The sequence below is a fragment of the Panthera leo genome, chromosome A2 (assembly GCF_018350215.1).
Source record: "Panthera leo isolate Ple1 chromosome A2, P.leo_Ple1_pat1.1, whole genome shotgun sequence".
NCBI classification, from domain to species: Eukaryota; Metazoa; Chordata; class Mammalia; order Carnivora; family Felidae; genus Panthera; species Panthera leo.
Window position 1 is genome coordinate 154122494 of NC_056680.1, and position 12650 is coordinate 154135143.

Here is a 12650-nt window from a genome sequence, read left to right on the forward strand (position 1 = left end):
GAAACACAGCCCCCCATTCTCTCTACCCAAGGAGAACCTGGATTCAGTGGAGAGGGGAAGGCCACGTGAAGCCATACCGTCAGGATTTGAATCTGTGAAATCTCAAAAGATCCCTTCTCCCTCCCTAAATATACTTTAATAGGGCTGGCTCCCCCTTCCCCCCCCCCCCCCCCCCCCCCCCAAGACGTTTCATCATTGTACCAGATTCTGGCAAAGCCACGTGGATGTCAGCTGCAAAGGAGAAAGCCACTTGTAGTCAGTGCCCTTGGCCTGTCTGGTCCCGCCTGGCCACTCCACCTGCATCCTGTGGCCTCCACGGCTTGGAAATGGCAGCCAGGTTCCACTGGCAGAGCTGGGACGTGGTGTCCCGGCCAGCGGACGCTGCTGCAGTGGGGGCGTGAGCTAAGATTGAAACGGGGTTTGCAGGTCGTTTGACTCTTGGGGAGACGGGTCCTGGCCAGGCGGTCCTCCTGTGCTGAGAGGAAGGGTGTCATGCAGGGTCTGAGGGAGCCTGTGGCCACTGCATTCCCAAGAGTCTGGCTGACAAGAGGGCCTGAGCGGGGAGGCCAAAATCAGCCTCTCAGGTAGGGTTCCAGGCAGACAGTTCCATATCCTGGGAGGCCAGGAATGGCTGTCAGTCCTGGGGGCCTTTGCACTGGTGTGGGCGGCTTTCCACAGGAGACCGTTCTTGATGGCTTGGGCTGGTGGCCTTGCGTGGGCACCGTCTCTGGGAGGGTGGGCCTAAGGGTTCGACAAGATGTACCGACTCGGCTTCCAGCCTTCGCAAAATGGGGGTCCCTTCAAAGACACTTGCTCCTTTTTGGTCCTCCTGGATTCTAGGTTCTCTGAATCCTGGGACTTGAGGGCCGAATCTAACCACAGGTCTCTTACTTCTATACAGACACGACTTTGTCCTGACTGGATATTTAGGACGATTTTGAACTTAAAAAAAAAAAAAAAAAAAAAAAAATTTTTTTTTCCCCCTGATGTGGCCTTGCTCTGCGGTGGCTGCAAGCATGGGGCTATAGGATCTAGAACATCCATGGTGGGTAAACGGGAAAGGCAGACCAATCCAGTGCTCAGTGGAGGACCTCTAACCAGAGAGATGGCAGTCCCCCTGGAAAGAGCTGACAGGTAGGCACCTTAACTGGATTGGCAGCTAGGCACGTTCTGTTGGACCTCAGTAGAGGCCAAGGCCAAACCTCAAAGTATGTTCTTTTCTCTTTTTAAATATAGCTACTGTTCATTTTATTAGCAGTATCTAACATTCCTCAGATATTTACCAACATGCCAGAAACTTTGCCAGGTGCGCTACCGAGATTAGTTTCGTTCCCACAACACTATGAGGTGGATGGTATCAGAACCCCTTTTGCACAGATGGTGAAACAGAAATGCAGAGAAAGTAGGGAACTTGTCCTCAGTCACCTGACTGGTAAGTTGTGGACCCAGGGATTTGGTGGAGGCCTGAGCACTCACCCATGCCGCCTCCAGTGGGCAGAGAAAAACTGCGCACAGGGTAGAAAGCTTACAAAACGTAACAGAAAAACAAATCCTCTCTAGTCTCTCTCTCTCCCCAACGGTAGCTACCGCTACCGCTAATATTTTTTCCGTGCCCGTAAGTATGTAGCTTAAAAAAGGGTTACAAGACCTCCTGACTTCTAGACTGCTCTTTAACATTCTGCATTCGATTTTGAATGTTTTCCAGTATTAAATATATTCAACACCTTGATCTGTAATGGCTGCAAAATATTTTATTATAAAGGAATCTATAGTTTGGAAAATCTCTAATTATTGGAAATTTAGGTTGTTTATAAATTTTGTTGTTATAAAAATTGCCATGATTAGCAGCTTGATGAATCTTTGCATCCACCTCGGAAGACTGCTGGAAGATAAACTCTTAGAAATGGTGTTTCTACATCGAAAGGGATGTACATTATAAAGGCTCTTGGTATTATTGAAAAGAACTCTTTCTGGAAGGTCTGTACTAATTTCCTTTCTCACTAGCAGAGTATAGGGCACCTGTTTTACAGCTCTTCCAACAGTGGATATTGTATTATTGTTATTTTATTCTCTTGTTTTCACCAGAGAAATTTCACAATCTTTGATTACTAATGACATTGGATGCTAGGCTAATCAGCCACATGTAGTTCCATTGTGAATCTCCTTTATTAGAGTATTTCTTTTCTTATTGATTTGGATGAGCTCTTCATATATGAAGATATGGCATGAGCCTTTTATCCTAGGGTGTAGATATTTTTCCCATTTGCCGTGTACTTTTATATTGAGTTATTTTTTTTTTTTATGTAAAGAAGTTTTAAATTTCTAGGTGATCACATCTACTAATCTTTGCCTTTACTGTTTTACTTTTGGTTCCATTCTGGATGATACATATCTCTGTTTAAAAAGAATTGATTTTTTTACTCATTTTTAAGTCCTTCATTTGACAAACACTTGAGTGTCTGTGCTGTACCTGGCCCATCATAGGCATTTGTGGTATATAAGTAAGATGGATGAATTTCCCACTTCGGACTTTTTCCTGAAAAAGGGAGATTTCTACCTGAAATTTTCTACCTGAAAATTTCTACCTGAAATTCACTTTTAAATACAGTGAGAAGAGAGTTTCTAGGAAGATGGTCTTTCTTTGCAGGGTCACTTGGAGCTCGGTTGAACTCTGGTAGCTCTGCCTTTCACAGAAGGAAAGAGTTAAGAGGGAAAATCTTTTTTAATATTTATTTTGAGAGAGAGCATGAGTGGGGGAGGGGCAGAGGGAGAGAGAGAGAATCCCAAGCAAGCTCCATGCTGTCAGTACAGAGCCTGACGCGGGGCTCGAACTCTCGAAACATGAGATCGTGATCAAAGGTGAAACCAAGAGTCAATTGCTTAACCAACTGAGTCACCCAGGCACCCCAGAGGAAAATTCTTAAAAAAAAAATTTTTTTTTAACATTTATTTTTGAGAGACTGAGCAAGACGGAGCATGAGTAGGGCAGGGGTGGGGAGCGAGGGTGGGGGTGGGGGGGACACAGAATCCGAAGCAGGCTCCAGGCTCTGAGCCGTCAGCACAGAACCTATGCGGGGCTTGAACCTACGGACCACAAGATCATGACCTGAGCCCAAGTCGGCCATCCAACCGACTGAGCCACCCAGGTGCCCCCCGAGAGGAAAATTCTTTAGCTAAGGCCAGAACTTTAAGGCTTGAACCAAAATGGCTTTCTGTCTCGATGGAAGATCTATTATGAAGAGGTCAATGTCCCTTGACCCAACCAGACTGTAAAATTCCAGACCACTTGCCACAGGCCAGTTAATCCTGCAAGGGCCACTGAGGCCCTTCTTCTGAAATTGGTCTCCTTGGGTAGGCTTGTGCCCTCATCCAGAACAGACCTGAGGCTTTGCTATAATTGTTAAGAGTTCCTAGTTGGCTGCTTTTGCATAATAGATCCTGCAGAGGTGGCTTGGTATGGAAAAGAAGACTTGGCTTGACCCCTTCAGTTCCTGCTGTCCCTGAAGCTGATGACACAGCACCTTCCTTGTTCAGTCTTGGTGCAGTGGCCCCTTCACATGAGTTTGTGAATAAATACCAGATGCTTTCTCCATGGAAGGCGACAGGCCCAGGATGCACAGTGGCTGTTGGATAGTCACAGTTCTGTTTCCTTGCTAGTTACCTGGACCTGGGTCCCTTGGCCCCTGGAATACAGCTGTTGACTTTTCCAGCCATGGTGAGAAAAAAGGAGAGTAGGGGTTTGATTTTCTTGCTATTGCCCTAGATTGGCCAATGTGTGGAGGATTCCTAGGACAATGTAGTAGGTGTCCAGGACTGAAAACAGGGGTAGTATGGACAGCAAGAATCAGAACACTGGGCTTCCTGGCAGAAGATTTGGACAAAGAATTCTGAGAGGCACATTCTCATGATATAGGGATAGAGATCATGGAGCCCTTGCTGCCCTGACTGGGATCCTGGTAAGAGCTCTTGCGTCCTTGGTGATTGTTTCTGTTTTCTTCTCTGAGTAACCTGCTCTGCAGGCAAGGGACCTCTCTGTGCCAGGGCAGGCCACCAGTCCCTGGTGGAGGGACAGTGCACCATGCTGTGCTGTATACTGGTTCTCAAGGAACACTACCACTCTCAATTTGCAGTGCTCCCTCGTTTCCATGGTCTACAGACTCCCACCATGGCTCATGTCGAGCTACCAACAGTTTAACCAGTGGCTCACAAAATTGGCTCTTGGGAGCTGTTAGGAGCAGACTGCAGGCTGTCACTGGAAGTACTGTCACCCTTCCAGGGGGCTTGGTGCCCACGTCTGAAGGAGAGGCTGTGTTTGCCTGACCTGGGCTCAGCCAGGTATCTGAGGTGCCAGTGATCCTGGTAACCTCCTGGCTGTTCAGGGAGGCCTCAGTTTCTTCCCCGGATGGTCCTTTTCTTTGGCAGTTTCAGAGCGTGACTCCTGGCATGATACATCTTAAATATGGAGTGACCCACTTTCGATGGCTCCCTTAGACAGTTGAACTCCTCCTGTATTTCTACATAGTACTGCAAATCTTCTCCATGGCACTGATCACTCTGTTACTAACTAGGTGTGTGACCTTGGGACGATCGCTTATCCTCCTTGGGCCTCAGTGTCCTTACCTGTAAAGTGATGGGGTCGGGATGGATGATTTCTTAAGGTCTCTTGCAGCCCTAACATGCCATGATTTTAAGAGTCTTTGACGACAGCAATATTTATAGTAAATGATCTTCCAGTTCAGCCTGGCTCATAATCTGTGTGAAGCAGAGAGGAACATGCTAAGTCATTTGGGAAGAAGTGTTATTTTTGAGTACCATAGATGCTGGTAATAAAACACAAATTCCAAAACGAAACGAATTGGGCCACATTTCTTAGGTACAAAAGACTGACACCTTGAAAAACGACGGGGTTAATAGATTCAGCTATGATGATCCCTGTGGTTCCAGCTCCAGAAGAAAGGTCCTCCTGGGAAATCAACAGGAACTCTTTTAGACAGATCAACCCTAAATTATGGAGGGATTATCCGGGTTAAATCTTGCTTTCATGCTTTTTGACTGCATCTATTCTGCTTAATTACTTACTTGGTTGGCATCTCAGATTTCCTCTATTTTCGTGCAGCCTGCAGGGACTCCCTCTGATGAGATAGGGTGCTATCTTGAAAGAGCAGTGGATTAGCAATCAGGAGACCCAATTTCCAACTGGTGGTAAGACTCTAACAGATGATTTCTCTGATCTGGGTCTCAGGTGCATTTATTGAAAAATGAAGGATGTGGGCTAGATCAGTGATTCACAGCCAGAGGGCATTACAGAATGTAAGGCCAGACTTTGTCTGGCCTTGGTTCACAGGTGCGTTTGGGGCTCAGGTCTGCTCCACCTGGCTCTGTTTTCTGGGACTAGTGGATTCCCCTAGGCAGGTTCCTCTCTCAGCACTGGAGAAATGGAGAACACAGTGCCTCCCTTCTGGAGGCCAAGGCTGAATTGAGTCTTGCTGGCCCTTTTGCCTACAGCACACCGGCCAAGGCAAGTGACGTGGCCAAGCTGGATGCCCTTGGGGCAGGAGTTTATGCTCCTCCTCTCCTGGGACAAACTGAAGTCATACGGTGACCTTGGGAATCGGAAGGGGTGAAGATCGGGAACAGTATACAGCCTCCCAGAGAGGGCCTCTCGTCCGTCATTTTATAGAACAGCTTCAAGATAAGAAACAGAGGAAGGCTGATCGCCTCCCTGGCCACACGCAACATATACACAAACAAAATCCAAAATACCCAACAATGATAACAATAGTGAGAGCACACTGGGAGCATATGTAGTAAAGGCTGCCTACTTCTCTGGGTGGCTGGAGGTCAGGTCCTATAGCCTGTAGTCTTATTTGAAAATAGTTTTAGTTGTACGAAGCCTCAGTTCCGCAGCTGTGAAATGGGGCTAGTAACCTCAGTCTGTGTCCTCAAAGGGTGGCTGTGAGGCTTGGGTTAAGGAAATAGCTGTGACGTTTTAAGCATGATGCTTGGCACATAATGGGTGTTGGGAAGACATTTGTTTCTCTTCCTTGCCCATCCTTGAGCCCATCTCCTTCTGGCTGGATTATGAGATCAGCCGCCTCTCTGTGCCGCTGTCACCCTGCCTTCAAATTCTCTCCTAATGGCTCTGCTTTTTCCTGTCCCTGTGCCTTCAGTGGGCACTCTGCCCTGCTTGGTGCATCCTCTCTTTTGCAAAAATAGTATTTTTCCTTTATGGCTAGCATGAGTCCCACTTTCCTTTGCTAACAGCAGCTCACAACAGACTCTTTCTCTTTACCATTCGGTATTTAACCTTGTGTGGCCTCCTGTTGCCAATTGATGTCTGCTGAAAGTTCAAGGACAGAATCCATGGTTGACCCGTCTCTGTATGTCTTATACCAGCCCTTTGCAAAGAATGCAGTAGGTGCTTAGTATTTGTTGAAAGACTAGAAAAAACCGTCTGGTCCCCAAAGCCATCACCTTTATCTGTGTGATGTGACTGAGACCAGAGGACCAGCAGGAAGAACAGGCCTCATGGGGACTCACATAGGAGGCTGTATTGGTGGGGAGCTCGGGGTGCCCCGAGCCTGGCCCTGGGTCATGTGGTCTCAGGAGAAACTCCAGAGTGCTGGGACCCACCGATAAGCCACTAGGCTGGTGACTGGCCAGCTGTCCGGCCACTGTTTAGACACGGAGTTGACCCCCGCCTGGCCCACATGCCAAAGGAACAAGCCTTTATTTTTTAAATTTTTATTTATTTTTCATGTTTGTTTACTTTTGAGAGAGAGAGAGAGAGAGAGAGAGAGAGCGCGCGTGAATGAGCAGGGGAGGGGCAGAAAGAGAGCAAAACACAAAATCTGAAGCAGGCTCCAGGCTCTGAGCTGTCAGCACAGAGCCCAACCTGGGGTTCGAACTCAGGAACTGTGAGATCATGACCTGAGCTGAAGTCAGACGCTCAACTGACTGAGCCACTCGGGTGCCCCAGGAACGAGCCTTTATAGTTCATTCTTGTCTGGGGTGGAGTTGGGGTCCCTGCCGGTGCCTTGTGGGGTAATAGTTGCTTTTCTGCGTCACAGAACTTCATTCTGTGGGTGACCTCTTCATTGTCCTTGTCTTGAGTTAGGGAGCTTTGAGAGATTGCAGGTTAATTGGAGATTTAGGACTTAAAAAGGGGTGGAGGTGGGGAGGGTACGAGAAAGGAGGGAAGAGTTTGGTAGTGTTTTTGTACCTTGTGTGAAAGGTACCTTGTACCTTGTTTTTGTACCTCTGTGTCCCTTGTTCTTCATCGCAGGAATGACTTCCCCATGCACCCGGTGGCTCAGGCCAAAACCCTAGGAGTGCTTTTCAGCACTTCCTTCCCCTTTCCGAGCCCACCTGTGGTCTGTCCCACCTTTCCTCCACGTCTGTCCCTCATCTGATCCTGTTCTCCTCACGTCTCCCCAGGACCCCCATTATGACCTTCTCATGGCAGCTGACTCTTTACTGCCCCACCCTTCTGCCCCCCTACAATGTGTCTTCTAGAACCACAGCCAGAGTGAGGACTTCAAACTCTAAATAAAATAATGCTGTTCTCCTCAAAACCCTCGTGGCCTACAGTTTCATGGACTATAAATGGCAAACTCCTTGCCATGAAACAATATGGTGGTTCCTCAGAAAGAGAAACCTAGAATTACCGTAGAATCCAGAAGTTCCACTTTTGGGTATGTGAATTGTTAGAAGATAAGCTGAAGCATAATAAAAATTTTAAGCGTTGGAGCAAAACTTGAATTGGGCAGTGCCGTATAGGGTGGTCAGGAGCACTCCAATGGCAGGAACTAAGGGAGGGACTAGTATAGAGAAGAGGTGGAAACAAAGCCAAGGACGTTCTTTGATTGGTTATAGCTTGAGTGTGTTCCTTATTTGGGAAAGCCTAGTTGGTTGGTTGTGATGAGTTGTCCTTAGGTTTTGGTTTCTTGAGACATTACAGACTTATGTATTGGTTTGCTTACTTAGGCTACTAAAGTGCCCAAGCCACCTCGGTCTAATGACCTCCATGTTTAATTACTTAATGACCCAAAGGAATTGGAAGCAAGGTCTCAGATACTTGCACATCCATGTTCATAGCAGCACTGTTCACGATAGCCTAAAGGTAGCAGCCATGTAAGTGTCCATTGGTAGATGAACGTGTACACAAAGTGTGGCATATTCTCAGCGTGGACTGTTACTCAGCCTTAAGGAAATCTTGTCGCATGCTATAGTTTGGATGAATCTTGAGGACATTATGCACATGTGAAATAAGGCAGTCATGAAAGGACAAATACTGAATGATTTCTACTTACATGGGTTTTATAGAGTAGTCAAATTCCTAGACAGAAGGTTGAAAAACAGTGGTTGCTTGGGGCTGGGGGCGGGGGGAATGGGGAATTGTTGTCTAATGGGTACAGAACTTCAGATCTGCAAAATGAAAAGTTCTGGAGATGGACAGTGGTGGTTGCATGACAGTGTGGATGAACACAACACTACCGAACTTTGTACTTAGAAATAGTTGAGATGGTAAATCTTATGTTAGGTGTCACTAGCCAGTTAAAAAATCCAGGGGCACCTGGGTGGCTCTGTCAGGTAAGTGGCCGACTCTTGATTTGGCTCAGGTCATGATCTCATGGTTCAGGAGGTCGAGCCCCACGTTGGGCTCTGTGCTGACAGTGTGGAGCCTGCTTGGAATTCTCTCTCCCTCCCTCCCTGCACCCCCCCCCCCCCCTCATGTTCTCTCTCTCTCTCTCCCTCTCTCAAAAATAATAAACTTAAAAAAAAAAAAAGATGAAAGAAAAAAAGAAATCCAAATTGCCCATGATCTGCTGGTCTCTACTTGATCTGGCCTCTACGAAACCTTAAGCCTCTTCACACCGGGCCCCTCCTACACATGGTCCCTGCACCAGCCTACTCTCTCTCTCTGTTGGCCTGTACTTGTGTTCTCTGTGAAGGGAAGTTGCATTTCTGCCATCTTCTTGTGGGCTGGGCTCCACTCCCGGGTCTCCTCCTACTCCTCCTTTTCCTCCAGTTAGTCCTTATAATGTGACCATTTGCCTCCTTTATGGGCCATCAGAGTACTTATGATTGAATTCTCACTCCCTAAACCTGTTGTTTTGACTTGTTTACCCCGGGGACAAGGCTCATGCTCACTAACTGTTCATTCAGCGGTGTTTTCTGCCTCATGTTTCTGGTTGATGGTTAAGAGGACATGTGTTCTATGTGGTTTTCCTGGTTGTGGGTCTGAGTGACACTGAACCAGCCATGATCTCTGGACCAGACTGCTTGTGCTCCGGGATGGAAGCTGGTTGGATGTGGGATTAACGAAATTAATTAGCCTTCCCAGGGATTAAATTATTAACCTTGAACTCAACATATTTTTATTGGATTTCTCTCATGCTTGAGGCATTAGGGAAGGGAAAGAGAGTTGTAAAGAGGGACAAGACACAGCACGTGTCTCAAAGAGCTTCTAATGTGACAAGATTAAGTAGCGAAGGCCTCGGTGAACAGTAGGAGGTGGGGTGTGGTGAGAGAGGGGAGGGACAGAGGGGGATGTTACGTCACAGCCACGCGGCTCCAGAGAGGCTCTACCAAAAGGGTCTGTTGGGGTGGGTCTGGAAAGGTGGGGGGATTCCGCTATGCGGACCTCGATGCAAGAGCGAAGCCGGGTTTGCTGCGAATGAGGGCGAGACGGGAAGCGGTGGCGGGTGCTTGGGTGATCTGGCAGGGCCAGTCGGATGGCGCAGGGAAACAAAGGGCCCTAAGAGTGTGTTTGCGGTGTGGCCATTGTTCTCTGTAGTCCAGAGGGAGTCTGTGGCTTCCTAGCAGAAGAGTGAAGAGATCAAAGCCGAGTGGGAAGATGGCTTGATGCTGATGGGCGGGTTGGCCTGGGGGGGCCCGAGAGGCTGGCGGCACAGGCCCCATTTGTACCTGGGGGCTCTTCCAGTGGAACTGGTAGTCGACCGACTGTGCTGGCCCGGATGTGGGTAGTTAGGAGGAGGAGGGTGAGGTGTCTGAGGTACGTCAGACAGCACTCGACAGCTGTGTGGGGGGAGCGGGGAGAGAGAGAGAGGTGTGGGTGTGAGCGCAATTGTAGGCAGAAAGGGAGGAATCCCTCCCAGGGCTTGGCAGCCAGAATTCCCTGGCCGGGAACTAATTTCCAGATGCCCCACAGTCAGGTGCCAATAACTACCTTTCCCCACCTGTGGGGCTTGGCCACCGCCACGAGGATTCCCCTTTCCCCACAGGAACCACAGAGAAGCCCAGAACAGGAGCAGGAAGCTGTCTCCGATTTGGAATCTTGACGCGTGAGCCCAGGTGCCCCGTGGCTTCTGGAGCTGTCGCCCTGTTTCCTCTCCAGCCTCTCGCCTCTCGCCTTGTTCCGCTCATGTTCAACATCGCTCTGCTGTCCCCAGGCTCTGTGGCCGAATGTCCTCCTTTGACCCCTGCGGGGCCTCCTGGCACCTTGTCTGCTCTTTGCTGGCATGTGATACACCCTGGGCTTTTCTGGTTCCAGCCGCTGCCCACCCCCTGGGGCTGATGCCTGAACAGTGTTTGCACAGAGCAGGTTAATGCTTAATAAGTATTTGTGGAATGATTTAAAAACAAGCAAAATGGGCCCAACTAAATACGTTTGCATTTTAGCACCACTGCCTAAAGGGATAAAAGGAATGTTCAACCCATTATAGGACGTTGACATCTAATTTCATTTCTTACTAATGCATAGTTAGAACAGAATCCTATCATTCCCATGGTACCAATACTGGCGTTGCATTTCATTAATCAAAATGGGCAATGTTTGGTTGAAATATGCACTGAGAAAGAGGAGAGCTAGTATAAAGGGTTTTCTAAATGAAATTTTTTGTCTCAACTCCAGCACAGTTAGCAAACATTGTTGCATTAGTTTCAGGTGTACAATATAGGGATTCCACACTTCTATACATTCCTCAGTGCTCATCAGGATAAGTGTCCTTGTAATCCCCATCCCTTATTTCACCCCTCCCCCTCCCCTCTGGTAACCCTCAGTTTGTTTTCTATCGTTAAGAGTCTCTTTCTTGGTCGGTCGGTCTGTCTCTCTTTCTCCCCCTTTGTTAATTTGTTTCTTAAATTCCGCATAGGAGTGAAATCCTACAGTATTTGTCTTTGTCTGATGGACTTATTTTGCTAACAGACTCTAGCTCCATCCATGTTATTGCAAATGGCAAGATTTCATTCTCTTAGGGCTGAATAATATTCTGCTGTATATGCACACCACTTCTTTTTTAAGCCATTCTTTTATGTTTATTCATTTTTGAGAGACAGAGACAGAGTGTAAGCGAGGGAGGGATCGAGAGAGAGGGAGACACCAAATCCAAAGCAGGCTCCAGGCTCTGAGCTGTCAGCCCAGGGCCTGAGATGGGGCTTGAACCCACAGACCATGAGATCGTGACCTGAGCCGAAGTAGGATGCTCAACCGACTAAGCCACTCAGGCGCCCCCCACCTATTACTTATCCATTCATCTATTGATGGACACTCGGGCTGCCTCCATAATTTGGCTATTGTAAATAATGCTGCAATTAACATAGAGGTGCATAAGTGGTTTTTAAATCATGATTTTAAAAGGTGGTATTGTGTAGATAACTCAGCATTTGTGTGTGCGTTTACGGGAGTGGAGAATAAAGGTCAAGAAAGTGTGCATGCAGGGGAGGCAGACTTTATCCACCTGTGGGCAGAGGGTTGATTGTAAGTGTGGTGTCACGAGGACGTGTGAATCTATTGTTTCCCGAGCAAACCGAGTCCCTTTCCTACAGAGCATTTAATAGCAAATATATGTAGCCAGTTCTTCCCCCAAACAGATTCCCTCCAGAGCTGAGGTTTTAAGGTAGTGGTCAGCTGGCTTTCACCGTGTAACAAACAACCACAAAACCTCAGTGGCTTAGGACACATCAGGGTACAGTTGATCTGCTGTAGAGTTCTGGTTGGCTGGGCTCACTCCTGCCTCTGTAGGTTGATGGGGGGCATGCCTGGGGCATCTTAGCTGGGGCAGTTCTTTGTGTGCCTCTCATTCTTCTCCCAGGACCAGCAAGCTGGCCTTGGCTTGTCTTCTCACAGCGAAGCTGGAAGTGCTAGGAGCGCATGTGGAAACATGGCGGCCTTCCCAAGGTCTTCCGTTGGAACTGGCGCAGTGTTACTCCCACCATGTAATACTGGCCAAAACAAGTCTCGTGGCTAAGCCCAAGTTCAAGGGGTGAGGAAGTAGATTCTGTCTCGTTGGTGAGAAGAACTGCAAAGTCACATGGTAAAAAGGTGAAGATGGGGACTGTGGATGCGTTCCGCCACAGATGAGTGGTCTCTGTTTAGCAAACACCGTGTTCTAAACAGGTGGGATGAAGAAAGCAAAGATCTGAATCTAAAATGGTCATCTATTCATAGGTAGTGAAAACTGAGTGATAGTTTAGTGTTTTGGAGTTGTGGATCGTTAACATTAAAAGGAAACTCAGAGAAACTGAGATCCCAGCTAAACCTTTATTTTATAGACTAAGAAATTTGTAACCCCAATTGGGGAAGTAATTTTCTTAGGGTTTTTGGTGATCAATGATCATAACTATTGAAACCTTGCTTCCCCCCCACCCCCAATATAATAATACCATTTGAGAGGCAGGAGTACACG

General features: G+C 47.7%; 1 protein-coding gene across 1 annotated transcript in view; it reads left to right on the plus strand.

Moving 5' to 3' along the window:
• TMEM178B (transmembrane protein 178B) overlaps positions 1-12650 on the plus strand; it is a 358912-nt gene that overhangs the window by 67475 nt on the left and 278787 nt on the right. The gene's annotated exons all lie outside the window — the stretch shown is intronic.